At 35.7% G+C, this 13,593-nt stretch overlaps 1 protein-coding gene across 4 annotated transcripts in view; it reads left to right on the top strand.

Annotated features, from left to right (window-relative positions):
- LOC117986487 (uncharacterized) overlaps positions 1 to 13,593 on the top strand; it is a 176,207-nt gene that overhangs the window by 70,904 nt on the left and 91,710 nt on the right. Inside the window, exon 1 of one of the 4 annotated variants that reach the window (XM_069501709.1) lies at positions 938 to 964. The exons of the other annotated variants lie outside the window; for them this stretch is intronic. The gene's annotated coding sequence lies outside the window, so the exon portion shown is untranslated. Of the gene's footprint in view, positions 1 to 937; positions 965 to 13,593 lie in introns of those variants that run through there. 4 annotated transcript variants of the gene reach the window in all.

Raw genomic sequence — 13,593 nt, 5'->3', positions numbered from 1 at the left:
AGAGTTAAAGTTAAGACACTTGGAAAGTTATTTTGCAAAGCGCTATCTCTTCTACTCTTACTTAAAATCCCGTGGGAACTCTTTGATTTTCCGGAATAAAAAGTAGTCTATGTCAGTTTCCAGGTTTTTAACTATATCTATACAAACAATCACGTCCGTTGCTTGAAGGACACACTTTCGCATTTATAATATGCGACAAACAAACAAACAAACAAACACACTTTCTCATATTTTATAACTAGCTTATGCTCGCGACTTCGTCCGCGTGGACTACAAAATTTCAAAACCCTATTTCACCCCCTTAGGAGTTGAATTTTCAAAAATCCTTTCTTAGCGGATGCCTACGTCATAATAGCTATCTGCATGCCAAATTTCAGCCCGATCCGTCCAGTAGTTTGAGCTGTGCGTTGATAGATCAGTCAGTCAGTCAGTCAGTCAGTCATTCAGTCAGTCAGTCAGTCAGTCACCTTTTCCTTTTATATATATATAGATAGAGATATGGGTACTGATATCTATCTAAATATATAAAAGGAAAAGGTGACTGACTGACTGATCTATCAACGCACAGCTCAAACTACTGGACGAATAGGGCTGAAATTTGGCAATAGCTATTATGACGTAGGCATCCGCTAAGAAATGATTTTTGAAAATTCAACTCTTGAGGGGGTGAAATAGGGGTTCGAAATTTTGTGTAGTCCACGCGGACGAAGTCGCGAGCATAAGCTAGTTATTGATAAATCCTATTACCGCTAACTTCGTGGCCTCAGGTCAAGAAGGAAAAAACTTGAGTAAAAACGCCTGGCTGCCAAGCAAATTACATAATTGGTGTCAAGAAACCTCGGCTGTTTAGCATAACTGTGTAATTGACATTTTGTTTTTGTTCTCATTTTTGTTTTTCTTGTTGCAGGTGAGGAATCTCTTTTCTCGAAAATGTCTTGTCCGAACGTTGAGCAGATAACTTAAGGTGAGTTTTAATATGTTTTATTAATTAACTAGTTAACGCCCCGGCTTCACATGGGAAGCCTACCTAATTGAATGAATGGACAAACATGAATGTGTTAAATATTAGAATCGATCATAAAAATAAGAATTTTTCACATCGATATTTAAATGACAAGACATGGTCAACCGAACAAAATTTTTCACGGTTTTGGAACCAAATAAATCAGCGCCACCTCTTAGATACCTAATAATGAACGACCCGTTTGAAATCCAGACGCCACTGAGGTTGCATTGGTGCTAAAGCACCACTGAGTCGGTGCCATTTTGTTTGTTCAATAGCCCTGTCCATACGAAGTATTATATGATATATATAATATCATTGACTTATATTATATGATATATATAAGTCAATGATTTTTCAATTTTCATGGCGGCCGTTTTGAATATTTTATTATTTGTTGTTATAGCGGCAATATAAATAGACATTCTAAGGGAAGATTACGGTTCACGAGATAAAGCCCGCTGACAGACAGACGGACGGACGTATTGCGGAGTCTTAGAAATAGGGTCCCTTTGGCACTCATCGGGTACGGAATCCTAAAAAAGCTTCCAAACAAGAAGTAACAGCTTTTGGCTCGTATACAGCTTTTTAATGACGTAATTGAGTATCTGTCAAATCGTTTTGCTGTCGGTGTATCGGCCACTTTCATCAGACAGACGGACCAGACGGGTTACATGTACCTATTGTTATTAATACTATGACAGTGATAATAATATTATAATCACGACTTATAAAGAATTGCGTAAGTGTTATGTTCAATACAGGTTCAATAATCGGACAGGTTTTGGTATGATACGAGTAGGTAAGTATAAGCCGTGATAGCCTAGTGGTTAGGACGTCCGCATTCTAATCGGAGGTCGGGGGTTCGATCTCTAACTCTTCGGAGTTATGTGCGTGCGTTTAATTAATTAAATATCACTTGCTTTAACGGTGTTTTTAATATCTTTACTTATCTAGACTTTGACCAGATTTATTTTGTAGACTAGCTGATGCCCGCGACTACGTTCGCGTGGATTTAGGTTTTGAAATCCCGGGGGACTTTTTGATTTTCCGGGATAAAAAGTAGCCTATGTCACTCTCTAGGTCTTTAAGTATACCCATGCAAAAAATCACGTCAATCCGTTACCCCTTTGCAACGTGATTGTAGGACAAATTAACAAACCAACAAACAAACACAATTTCGCATTTATAATAGGGTACTGATATCCACTGATTCTCGGTACCCAAGAAGGGCATACCTATCTAGTGGTAGAAATTCGTTTGACTATTCAAAAGCACTTTGTGAAAAATAATTGAATAAAAGTAGTTTTTAGGGTTTCGTACCTCAAAATGAAAAACGGAACCCTTATAGGATCACTTAGTTGTCTGTCTGACTGTCTGTCTGTCTGTCAAAAAACCTAGAGGGTACTTCCGGTTGACTTAGAATCATGAAAGGCAGGAAGGTAGGTCTTATAGCAGACATGAGGTGAAAAATCTAAAAACCGTGAATTTGTGGTTACATCACAATAAAAAAGTTAAAATCTGTTCATGAACAAATATTGCTATTTTCAACTTTCAAAGTAAGATTACTGTACCAATCATCATATGAAAGGGATTTACTTGTACATTTTAAAACAGATTTTTATTTATTTTTAGGCATTATATTTTTTGATTTATCGTGCAAAATGTCCTTAAAATACGATTGTAGTACGGAACCCTCAGTGCGCGAGTCTGACTCGCACTTGGCCGGTTTTTTATACTACCAAATGTCAATCGAAAAAATATACAGCAAAAGTCATGGAATATAATAATATTATGATTAATGATGTTGCTGTATATACAAATGTAAATAACACTAAACAACACAAAAAGGTCAAAGGTCTGATGAAAATAGACATTCTAACACGCTTTTAGTGTGTGTTTACACGAGACCTTTGACATTTTTGTATCATCTGACCCGTGGCGTGTAATTATGTTTTAATTAATTTCTACAATTTACTCTGTGTGTCAAGGACTCTCGACACATTAGATGCACGTGTGTTCATACCTTAGTTGGTATCAGTAGTCTTATTATAAATGCGAAAGTGAGTTTGTTTGTTGGTTTGTCCTTCGATCACGCCGCAACGGAGCAACGGATCGACGTGATTTTTTGCATGGGTATAGTTAAATACCTGGAGAGTGACATAGACTACTTTTATCCGGGAAAATCAAAGAGTCCCCACCGGAGTTTTAAAAATCTAATTCTACGCGCACAAAGTCGCGGGCATCAGCTAGTCAGTACCCTTATTATAAATTCAAAGGTGTGTTTGTTTGTTGGTTTGTCCTTCAATCACCTTGCAACGGAGCAACGAATCGACGTGATTTTGTCATGGGTATAGTTAAAGATCTGGAGAGTGACATAGGCTACCTTTTATCCAAGAAAATCAAAAAGTTCCCACGGGATTTTTAAAAATCTAAATCCACGCGTATGAAGTCGCGGGCATTAGCTAGTAATATTAATGTATCAAAGTTGTACTAGTGGCTGGAGAGATGTACCAGTCTAACTTTGATAGCTTACGACCTCCCTGGCGCAGTGGTGAGCGCTGTGGTCTTAATAGTGGGAGGTCCCGGGTTCGATTCCTGGCAGGGGTTTGGAATTTTATAATGTCTAAATTTCTGGTCTGGTCTGGTGGGAGGTTTCGGCCGTGGCTAGTTACCACCCTACCGGCAAAGCCGTGCCGCCATGCGATTTAGCGTTCCGGTACGATGCCGTGTAGAAACCAAAGGGGTATGGGTTTAATAAAAACTGCCATACCCCTTCCAGGTTAGCCCGCTATCATCTTAGACTGCATCATCACTTACCACCAGGTGAGATTGCAGTCAAGGGCTAACTTGTATCTGAATTAAAAAAAAAAAAACCTATATTGTCTCGGAAACCTACCTTCCTACCTTTCTACTGTTAAATATCATAAATAAATGCAGGTACCTATTATAAAATAATGTATACAGTTGTAGGTAGGTTCTAAATACAGTTGTTGTTACAGGTTGACAGTGTGATTTTATCTGTATTTTGTGAATATAGGAATGAATTAGTGTGAATGTAGGTACGGGAACGAAGGTTTACTACATTCACACCGTACATTTCAGTAATAGTTAGTCTTACGACACACCGATTTATTCCTATACCAACATCCAAAGTGGTAACAGTGGTTAATAAAACTATAAGAAATTCATCGTTATTCTTTCTGACGATAGAATCCTACCTTAATATTCAAGATTCATCCTCGGCTTTCTATTATCAGAAGTGGTACGAAGCGATCAAAATGCTCACAATAATTCGGAAACAAAAACGACGACACGAAGAAACGACGATTGACTCATCTTGTAGTGAACCGCTGCTGCTACATCAGAAAAATAATTGAGTGACGGTGTATCTGCGACCGGACGAGTTGAAACTTGTACTGAAGGAAGGCGAAATAATGATACAATCAAGAAGTTCTGCGACCGGACGAGTTGAAACTTGTACTGAAGGCGAAAGAAGAGATATAGTACGATCAAAAGGTTCTGCGACTGGACGAGATATGAGATAATGGCGCGGCGGGCGCTAAACCGGCACCGGCACCGCCACCGCCGCGCCGCGCGTCGCGACCGTGCTGCGCCGTCGCAACCGCGCTGCGCCGCCGCGATTGTGCGGCGACTATAGATGCGGCACCATGCGGCCGCCGCCGTTTGAGCTGGCGAAGGGTCCAGTTGCAGAGCATCAGGTAGGTACAGGTATCGCGCGAAGATACATCAGGTCGGTAATAAAGCATTTTTTTTTGAGTCAGTTATAGGGACTGCGCAATTATTGCAATCTTTTATAAAGCCTGGTTAAATCATTCATGTAAATGTAGGTAAATAATTAATAATTATGCAATTGACTTGGGATATCAAAGAAAAACGACAGCCCATGAAGCTCATTATTATTGCATACTGGTAGGAAACTTGTAGATAATACAAAAGAATAAGAGTATCAGGATTCAGGATACATATTATACGTAATTACCAAGAATGGCAGGTAGGCTAGGGTAGGTAGGGTAGTAGGTAGTACCTACTTTAACGTTAAAAGTCCGATATCAATATTTTCGTAATCGAAAACTTTTAATCGATTTTGTTTCATCTTATTTCGAAATGATATTAGCTATTATGAGTAGGTACAATCTAAGAAAGGGAAATCGGTCCGTTATATTGTGTCGTTGTAGCAAACAATATGATCATATTAGGAAGGGTAAAAAAAAAAAAAAAAAGGTTTCGTTTGCAAAATAGGTACTTATTCCTTGCTAATCACGAAACTATGTTAATCGATGCTTTGGGTGCATTTCACCCACTTATTATTTACTTACGCCATTCACCCGTAGTTTGTGGTCATAGTCACCATTTAACCCAATGTTGGTATGTAATTTAACCTGTAATCTAACCATAAATCAAAACAGAAATAAAATAATCTTTATTGTTTTTAGTAAGAATTTGTTGTAAGTAGTGAATTTTCTGCTAGTGACATTGTCGATGTGTTACTTTTAGACACGAATTTTGTAAGAATAAAATCGATAAAAGAATGGCTTGAAGAAAAGAAATGAATAGTAATAGTTTAGCTAGAATGCGTATTCCTCTGATTTAAAAAGGAATCTTATACCTACATTTCAACACTTAACAATGTCAAAGTCAAAGTCAAATGATTTATTCAAAATAGGTAATAAATTACTCTTATAGATAATCATTAACAACAATTAATTACATAACAAATAAATAGATAATCATTATTGAGGGATTAATTGGCCCTGCTCAGTAGTAGGCTAGTAATGGGTTGATCATGATGATGATGATGATGATGATGATGATGAGATAATTGATGAAGAAGTTTAAATAAATAAATAAAAATGCGAATAACCTCAGAATATTACAAACAAGCTGTAGTCAATTATCGGGTCTAGTGTTTAATTAATCTGGGCAGCGCCTCTTTGCACATTACTAATCGTCTAAATCGTCAAAAAAAAAACAGGGTTTGCACTCTTTACGAGGCGTGGCTGACGTGGTCATTCCGATTTAAACTACATACTTACTTACTCGTACCTTCTCTTTATGCATTGATTGAGTTGAAGCAAATATTACCGCATACGTGGTTGACTATCCGCATGTGCACGTATCCTATATTTCAATTCCATAATGGTAACATGTTACAGAACTACCTGATTTAATTATTACATCAACTCTGATAAGTCATTTAATAGTTTGTCATGCAATTAAATGCCTGTAATACCTACTCTTCAATATTGATGTAGGTAGTTTTAATAGCAGAAACGTTAGATCGTACCTATGTGTCAGTTAAAGGCTTATAGTTATTAGTAAACCATATATAGTATAGTTAGTAGTAAAACGATTTACTTAAATAAAATGAAATGTAAATAGTCAAGACTATTGTATATAGAAGGGTGTACTATCACAACAGTAGTAGTAAGGTATTAGAAGTAGTAAAAAAAAAAAAAAAATTCAATATGGCCAGAATTAAAGATTATGATCAGTGTCAAACTCGAACAAACTTGTATATTAGGTATACTTACTAATAATTAGAAAATAAAACCCAGTTGCAATTAAATACCAAGAAGTGTCGTTTCTTGGATACCGACACTAACGTTTGGGTTTGAAATTCCCACTAAATGGGGGCAAGTTACTTGAAACAATTTATTTCGGATTTTTCTGCAATAGCTAGGCTATTGTCTGGTGCTTGGTTACGGTAAAATGACAGCTATTAGTGTCTATCACAATCACCTCTCATTGGCCGATACTCGCTCACTATTGGCTACAATGCATTGTTGCAACAAGAACGACATAAATTCAGCTAATCACAACAATTGCGATTGTAATAGTGATTGATACAGGTGATCGGACGATTCTACAAACAACAAGAGGGTGGAATTATTTAAATATTAAAAGAAAAAAAAAAAAGTCCAACGCTGATTTTTGTATAATATTATCCCGGGGTATCCATAATGGATTTTCCAAAATTAGTCTCCTGATTCATATTTGAAACAAATTCCATAATTTAAAATAGAATAATCATTACAAATGAAAAATGGATTGAAACCTCTTGATGTGGTGTGGTTGCTTGATTAAAAGTCGGATTAGAATTATTAACGAACTTATTAAAGAAGTATTTTGATCAATAAAAATAATGTCTGAATTCAACGTCTACGTCTACATGGATCAGCATCCATGGCTGATCCCAATATTTGACACATCTGTTCTGTGCCCGAAGGCTCTCAATACAGGAAATAGTCAATATAAATAGAATTAAGTTAAAAAAAAAACGGTTATATCGAAAATGTGAGATCTTTATAAGTTTGAAGACTGAAAGAGAAACTTTTGCCGAATAATATAACGGATTCTCGGAGAGAAACTACTAGCATTTTAGATAAATTATTAGTACAATATTTCTAGTATTTAAGGCTCTAATATTGCTAAGGCCCAATTTCACAAACGGTGGCTTTGTCCGAGAATAACTATGCCAAGAATAAAATTAACCACTACATTTGCTGTTGGATGACTTATAAATATAATGCGTTTCACCAATTTATACCTACCTATCTTAAATTAGTTATTCTTTGAAATAGAGTTTTGTTAGCTGTCCATGGCATGATTGAAATGATACGAAATGAAATAAAATGAAATGATTTATTTTTCCAAATGTGAGTAACGAAATAAATGATGGTACACTCATGGATGGTACCACTCTTTCACATTTTGCCATTTATGTAAGGCGTGCAAAATATGTAGTTAGACTTTTGCTTACAAAAAAATTGGAATGACCAGAACGATTGAATAAGTCAAATAATTAGTAAATATCAAAAACTGAGAGTACTCCGATTCTCCGATTACTTATACCTTATTTATACCTACATTAGTTTGAAGTATAAATAGGTATTTGTCAATGTCGATTGAAATTGATCGTCTTATAGCTTGCCTTGCGTTACCATGGTGACGTTTTTGATGTCATTTTGATTTTAACCAATAAATAAGCCAGATATCCATCAGATACCCCTTTTCATTATTCTTAGGTATTTAGTGAGAAGAAAAATTGGTTATTTGAGAGTAACTTACGACTTTATCCTGGGTATAAATAAAATTGATTTCATGATGAGGAAATGGGCTACTTCTGATCAGAGTAAATTATTCAAACAATTGGCATGTTGATCATGGATCACAATCTTGAGTAATCAGAGTGATTCTTAGATGATGAGACAGGCTCGATGAAAGATTGAACTGATTTGTAAGCTTATTAAGACTATGATTATTTTAGTGTAAGTAAGATTATGATACTATAATATTATGATGATATGATTTTTTTTGTAATAGTATTTGATGTTATATAAGATTAAATGATTACTTTGATTTCATTACCACAAATATGATACTACATTATTATTATGATGTTTTGATATTTTGTGTAATAGTACTTGACGAATGATCGAACGATTACTTTGATTTCAGTACAACAATTATGATACTATATTATGATGCTTAGATATTGTTGTGTAATAGTATTTGATTTGATGAATGATAAAACTATTACTTTAATTTTAGTACTACGATGATGATACCATACTATGATGATTAGATTTTGTTGTGTAATAGTATTTGATGAATGATCAAACAATTACTTTGATTTTAGTAATACGATTATGATACTATAAAATTTTGATGTTTAGATATTGTTGTGTAATAGTATTTGATGAGTGGATAAACAATTACTTTGATTTCAGTACTACGATTATGATACTTTGTTATGATGTTTTGATATTTAAATGTAGTGATATTTGAAGTTATATGATTGAATGATTACCTACTTTGATTTCAGTTGTACAATTATGATACTTATTATGATGTTTTGATATTTTTGTGTCTTGTTTTTAATGAATGGTATTTGATCTGATACGCATGATAAAACGTGTGATGCTATTATTGTTTTTGATGGGTTAACAATCGTTACATCTGGGAGTCGTACACGGTCGTGAAGTCTTGTAGCACGATGAGCTCTTGACTTGACGGCGAGGGGTCCGGTGCAGATGGGTAGTGGAGTCGCGTTACATCTGGAAGTCGTACACGGCCGTAAAGTCTGGTAGCACGATGAGCTCTTGACTGGACGGTGAGGGGTCCGGTGCAGATGGGTAGTGAAGTCGTTACATCTGGAAGTCGTACACGGCCGTGAAGTCTGGTAGCACGATGAGCTCTTGACTGGACGGTGAGGGGTCCGGTGCAGATGGGTAGTAGAGTCGTTACATCTGGAAGTCGTACACGGCCGTGAAGTCTGGTAGCACGATGAGTTCTTGACTTGACGGTGAGGGGTCCGGTGCAGATGCGATTAATTGGATTGGAAAGCGAGGGTGGCCCAAATTGGGTGAAGTCCTCGATGCAATCCAGATTATTTTTCAGAAGCTGTACACGAATTTACTTTAATTTAATTTATTTATTTTTGAGGAAACAAACAGTTCTAGTTAAATGGATAGTTAGTACATAAGATTATAAAACACTTAAACCTAAATACCTATTCCAATGAAAAATTAATACTTATTACAAAATTATGTCTACTGCTAGGATGTATTTGGATTATAATTTCATGAAATGAGGAGTAAAAGCAATTAATATAAATAATATTTAATTACATAATTATGATTTACTTAAAAATTATAATGTACATATTGCTGGAATTTTGTGATATTGTTAGGTATAGGTAATACTATGAAAATAGGTAAAAACTGTTATGTATAATAAGTTTGAGGACAAACTTAATGTAGGTAGAATGGCCGAATGTTAAATATCATAAATAAATGCAGGTACCTATTATAAAATAATGTATACAGTTGTAGGTAGGTTCTAAATACAGTTGTTGTTACAGGTTGACAGTGTGATTTTATCTGTATTTTGTGAATATAGGAATGAATTAGTGTGAATGTAGGTACGGGAACGAAGGTTTACTACATTCACACCGTACATTTCAGTAATAGTTAGTCTTACGACACACCGATTTATTCCTATACCAACATCCAAAGTGGTAACAGTGATTAATAAAACTATAAGAAATTCATCGTTATTCTTTCTGACGATAGAATCCTACCTTAATATTCAAGATTCATCCTCGGCTTTCTATTACTACCTTCGTCGATTTCCTAGTCGTGCTTCGAATTATCTCGGAAACTAGCTTCGTCAGCCTCCTATAGTCATGCTTCGATTCCGGACTCGCACCTCAACTTATCGCAGTTAGACATGTGTCCGCTATAGCTTAACTTAACTGAAAACCGCTGCCGTGCCTATAGCGTACCATAGCGTTATTGTCGTAGCTAACAACGGTTATCAGCTAACATCTATGACGAACCACCTGACAACGCAACGCTGCCAACTGGCAACTGACAATGCATTGTTTGGTTTTTTGGTAACTAGAAACGCAATAATTATGCCTTCTCTTTCTTTCTTTCACTGAAAGCTGAGAAGGAGCGGTTATTGGCTACCGGCTTAGTAACTAAGAACTTGATAAACCAAAGCCGACCTTATCTCTATTACGCTAAGGCTTAACTGTACAAGTACTTGTCCATTACACTTTGATCTATCAATCTTAATACAGTTAGCCTTAGAGTAATAGAGATAAGGTCCTCTTTGGTTTATCAATCTTCGTGAAATGTTTTTGGTTAACTGGACTGTGGCAAACTATTCGTGCAGGCGTCCACTATAGTTTGACCTATGTCAATGATCATTATAATTAAACTTTGCTGCTATGAACTTAAGGTTGTGATTACTTCACGATATTCATGAAAGTAAAATTGGTTTTATTTTAGTGAATATGCGCGCGCTAGCTATACAGACGCGGTATTGATACGGCAGCTAGCTTAGTTACTACTACGGAAACCGCTGCGCGTTGCGCATATTAAATTAGTTGAAACACAACTCTGATACCGATATTCGGCAACGGTTATCAATATTGGTATTGAAACTAAATAACTGTTGATTAACCGTTGCCAGAAATAGCCAATAACGCCCATCTTTAATCGAAGTTATGTGGGTTTAAAGCAATTAAGTATCACTTGCTTTTGACACCAGTGTGGTAATAATTAGACGAGATGCATCTTCTTCTACTTCTTCTTCTTCTTCACTCTGGGCTGGTTTCCGCACTTAAACGTTTCCGTCTGTTGTGCGTGCATTGCCCTTCCCCGCTGAAGTCTTCACTCCAGCCATCCAAGCTCGCTCCAGAAGCGAAGTAGACCGCCCAGGTTGCCGAAGGAGACGAGATGCATATTTTAATTTAATTTAATTTATTTTATTTTGTAGAGACAAACAGTTACAATTAGTTAACTAGATAGTATATATATAAAAACACTTAAACCAAAGCAGTCTCGAATGAGAAATTAACACTTATAATAAAAAATTATGTCCACAACACACGGGCATAGTATGCATATGAAAAACTAGGCACAGAGTATTTAAAACTAACTAGGTAGGTAAACTTATGGAACACAGAACTAAAATCGACTAAAGTATAAACTATAACTAGGCAGAATTTGATATAACATCCTTAATTGCTAATTTATACCTATGGAGAGAGAGATGAAAAATATCACTTTTCGCGAATAGATGATTAGCTTGGTTGCAACTTCGTCGTATGAATGTGTTATCAGCATGTTTAGTCTTACTTGGTGCAATATGAAACAGTTTCCGATGCCGGGAGTTAACCCGTGGGCACCTTAAAGATATTTTTGATTGCAGATATGGTGAGTCAACGCCGTTGTTCAATATATAATATAAGTATGTAATTTTTAAATATTGTATTATTTAGGGAATCGTGTAGCACGAGCTTATGACAAGTTTCGGTCACGAAGGCGCGGCATCAACGCAATTGTCTAATTTGTCAGTAACCTTGCGTTTTATAGTGCCGTAAGCCGTTTCAAGCCCAAATAGGTCATTGTGAACTGTTGTTTTGAATTTACTCTCACATTTATTGAAAATACTAGCTGATGCCTGCAACTTCGTTCGCACTTCGCGTGGATTTAGTTTTTAAAAATCCCGTTGGAACTCTTTGATTTTCCGGTATAAAAAGTAGCCTATGCCCTATGTCACTCTCCAGGTCTTTAAATATAACCATGCAAAAAATCACGTCGTTCCCTTTCTCCGTTGCGACGTGATTGAAGGACAAACCAACAAACCAATAAACCAACAAACAAATACACTTTCGCATTTATTTTATTTTTTATTTTATTTTATTCGTTTTTGCAATCAACAGCGATATATACAATATAATTTTACATAATAACAGACTGAAAATAAGGCCAAATAGGATTACAATTTTTTACAGATTACTTAAATAGATATTAATTATAAATTTATAACAGTACGTTTGATAATTTAAACAAGCTTTACAATAATATAATAATATGAAAATATAAAAGTCAATTAACTAGTAAAAACACCTAGTAGGTATTTATAATATGGGCAGTGATTTGGACGAAGAAGTCCGTAGAGTTAATTTTTTATACAATTGCAAGTTAACACTGCATAATCGAATCTCTTTCTGCCAATCAGCACTTTGCCAGCGCGGTGGACTAACAGTACAACTTTGATAGCTTATGACGTTTCGGAAACGTGACACTTTGGAAGATTTTAAGTTTTATCTTGTTTCGATTAATTAATATACGTTTTGTGCGTGACCGTTATTTTGAAAAAAAAAAGAAAATGGCGGACAGTAGGCAGGCCAGGCTCCATACTAAAATATTCAAACCCCTTTAGTCAGCCGTGAATCGAACCATGGACCACCAACTTACAAAAGCACAATTCGCCAAGTCAAATTCATCATTCGATTGCATCGTTAAATTCTGGCCAAATGAAATTAAACTCCATTCAAAAGTAACGTCCGACTGTCAACGCATCATTATTAATGATGCTTAATACAAAATTGATTAGTTGTTTATTCGCAAACAATCTTAGCATGTACGAGAACACAACCTCAGAATTCAGAATGGATGTAGAAGTGCGAGATTCCCACCGCGCAGATGTGCCATGATCCATCAGTAATCGTTGTGAAAATTGACATATTCACATATCGTTACAGTTAAATTTACGTAGCTCGGGATGCTGAAGATATTGTTCTTAAGAATTATTTTTATACGAGTGTGAGTGAGTTGCTGAAAATCTGTGACACGTTGTCCCGGTGAAGACTCAAACTTTTATGAGCCAAAAAACACTGTTTTTTTTTCGAATTTCATAGTGCCGGGCACAAGTTTGCTGAATTTTATATTGGTTTTACTTATATAGCGTTATTAGATATTTTGCGCAGTTTTAGTAGATGGGCATTTACATTTCGAAATTATAAAAAAATCCAACAAAATCAAGAACCAAGGTTTTTGAACTCAATTCTCAGATACAAATTATAGGCAAGCGATTTTTAACTTCAGAAAATGATTTGGAATACTAAGTATCAAAATGTTATTCATACTTTATAGTCGCGCTATATCTACAACCAACGTCGTCATTTGTGCAGCCTATACTACCCTCAGAGCAGTTACGCACTGTATCCGATCCGAGTCCTTGAAAATACCTCCTATATAGTTCCTTTT

This window comes from Maniola hyperantus, chromosome 11 (genome assembly GCF_902806685.2).
Source record: "Maniola hyperantus chromosome 11, iAphHyp1.2, whole genome shotgun sequence".
Classification (NCBI taxonomy): Eukaryota; Metazoa; Arthropoda; class Insecta; order Lepidoptera; family Nymphalidae; genus Maniola; species Maniola hyperantus.
Note: the sequence above shows the minus strand (reverse complement) of the source record. Positions and strands in the feature narration are given on the sequence as shown.